The 3,072-nt window shown below is 28.6% G+C and overlaps 1 pseudogene; it reads left to right on the top strand.

The window, feature by feature from the left end:
• The first annotated feature begins 114 nt into the window (after positions 1 to 114).
• Positions 115 to 999, top strand: LOC105625389 (annotated as a pseudogene).
• Positions 1,000 to 3,072: the final 2,073 nt, after the last annotated feature.

Raw genomic sequence — 3,072 nt, forward strand, 5'->3', positions numbered from 1 at the left:
AAAGGATGAATATAATAACAATTATATTCATCCTTTGCTTTGTACAATATTCCACTATATTATTTGTTCTTTTTTCGATTTCTTGTCATTGATATATATTGCTATATATTGCAGATGTGGTAAATGTCGTCGATACATGAAATACATACAAACTAAACCGTCTAGAATGCATTGCGCTCATTGTAACGAAACTTACAATTTACCACAAAATGGGAATATACGAATATATAAAGAATTAAAATGTCCATTGGATGACTTTGAATTACTTTCATGGTCGACTGGAACACGAGGAAAAAGTTACACATTTTGTCCATACTGTTACAACAATCCACCATTCAGGTATATTTACACAGTTGTATGTATTGTATTGTAATTGAATTTAAGTATAAAGAAAGAAGACTGAATATTCTTTCAAATTTAGAGATATGAAAAAAGGCATGAGCGGTTGCAATTCATGCACGCATCCGACATGCCCGCACGGTATGAATTCAAATGGCTTGTCCAGCTGTTTGGAATGCGATCTAGGTATACTTGTACTCGATCCTTCGGCCGCACCTAAGTGGAAATTAGGATGTAATCGTTGCGATGTTATTATCCATCTATTTGAGAACGCGCATAAAGTGACAGTTGATACAGATACGTGTGATTGCGGTGCACAGTTAGTAACTGTTGAATACAAACAGGTGAGGAAGCAGTATTTATTCTGAAACGAACATGCAACTGCTACTATTTTTTTTGGTTTCAGGATAAAAGTAAGCTTCCCAACGAAGTGACCGAAATGTCTGGTTGTGTGTTTTGCACCCCAGCTTTTGCTGCGTTAGTAGAAAAGCATCGTGCAGTAGCTTCGAAACCAGTCGTCACGCGTGGTCGAGGTCATGCCAAGAGCCGTAACCGAGGCAAACCTAAACCACCAAAGGACAAAATGGCACAATTAGCAGCATATTTCGTATAATGTGAATCGTTTAGAGCTGCATAATAGAAAGTCATTTATTGTGTGTATCTCGTCTCATTCTTTGATAAATCTCTATCATAGCATTTTATAACATTTTATAAGAATGATGGTAATGATTAATCATTTTCATGCTTTCTATTAAATAATAGAATCTTACAATATATTAGTTACGCATTTTGTAGAACAATGTATTTTATTAAAAAAATTTGACAAGTTTTAAGGAAAATTCTAATTCATGGGCAAAATATTAAAAATTCTTGATAAAAGTTTAGAAGGTTTAGAGTGTAAGATTTATTTTTAAATAGAAACAATCATGAAAGAGATACGGAGCAGTTCGAATATGGTTCTATAATTTGAAATCTTTAAAAAACTTTATAAAAAAAAAAGAATACTGCTGTAATTTTATTTTATTGGAATATTTAAAAAGTTCCAACTTTTTTTATGATTATATTTGTTAAACGTTTAAAGAATATAATTCATATAGAGAGATATGTTTAAAACTTAACTTGATTTTTATTTAAAATTGTGATTTTAATGTTATCATCCGAGTTTGATTATCAATAGAAATGATAACTTCAGAAAAAAAAAATTGTAATTTTTCGGCAATACATAAACTATTAGCATTAAAAGTATGCTATTTATTTCTACAATGGTGTAGTGAGAAAAATGTTTCGGGAGGAACATTTTTTTAAATGTTCTTTTTTATACTAATGACATTTAGTAAGTATAAACAAAAAAAGCAAAAAAGTTATGATAATTTATATATAATTTATATGTCGTTGCAATCGCAATGCGTCGAACATATAAATTGTCATAATTTTTTTTACTATTACATTCAAAGATTTAAACTTTCCAGAAAACTTCTTCAAATATTCAATTACAATGTAGCATTAATGAAACTTTGTAATTTGAAAATTTGTAACACAACTTTAATATTTGAAACAATTCACTAAACTCGACAAAATATTAAAAATTCACCATTTTGTCATAAAGCTTCGAAAATTTCGAAATAATTTTTTACAAGTCGCAGAATACGTCAAAGATTACAGTGTAAAAATTTGAATAATAAATATTAATATCCGACTGAGATTTCGTGAGTTGAAGTGCTGCCGTTCTCTCAACGCCACTTTTTAACAGCAATATTTTTTTTCGTGTAATTTATCGAATTTTTATTTACGTGTCAAATACAAACGAAAATCAACAAATATATTTTTAATACATATAAATATATTTTTGCAACTAAATTAAATATGAGAACTATCCCAACAGAATTTAATTTCTTCTCTCAAAACAAATTTACAATTTGATATTTAAGACTCAACAATACATATTCTTATTGAAATTATTGAAATTATTTAGAATTTCGAGGGCTATAGCCTCCCCCCTTGGCTATGCCATTGTCTACAGCATTTATATAATAAAGAGTATATAGTCAACGCGATGTTGCAAACGCTTTAAAGCGCGTTTTTTAATTGATCAGTTTGTAAAATTCTTTTTTCTAATTGGTCCATCAATTGTCATTTGTAGCGAGATTTTGATCACAATCTAAAATCACGAATTTAAATTTAATAAAAAATCGAACAGCCTAAATGAAATGGTACTTGATTCTCAGACACCCTCTGGTGGTAAGTCTTCCAAAATTAGTTTGATGGAGGTTAGTCGGACCTATATACTTTTAACATCATAATTTATTTCAATCACAGAGAAACGCTTCAACCTTTCTTCTGAATTCTGAAAGTTATAATATTGCGTTTACATTTTTATTTATCATGGGTTTGTGTAATATCGAATGTATAGAAAGAATAGCGCAATATCTCGATGTTTCTCCAGGAAAGTTGCAAGTTTCTGATAAAAATGTGAGTATTAAATTATTTCATAAAAATGTCTTGCTCCACATATTTATCCGGTATCACTTATGTGCACACGTATAAAATTATTTAACTGTAAATGTGTTCAATAATGATAATATTTCATTATGTTATATTAACAATATATGTTATATTAACAACATAATTATACCGAATATAACATATGTTCAATGGAAAATGTGTATAGATTTATATTTATACATATATATATATATATATATATATATATATATATATATATATATATATATA

Source organism: Atta cephalotes, assembly GCF_000143395.1.
Source record: "Atta cephalotes unplaced genomic scaffold scaffold01281, whole genome shotgun sequence".
NCBI classification, from domain to species: Eukaryota; Metazoa; Arthropoda; class Insecta; order Hymenoptera; family Formicidae; genus Atta; species Atta cephalotes.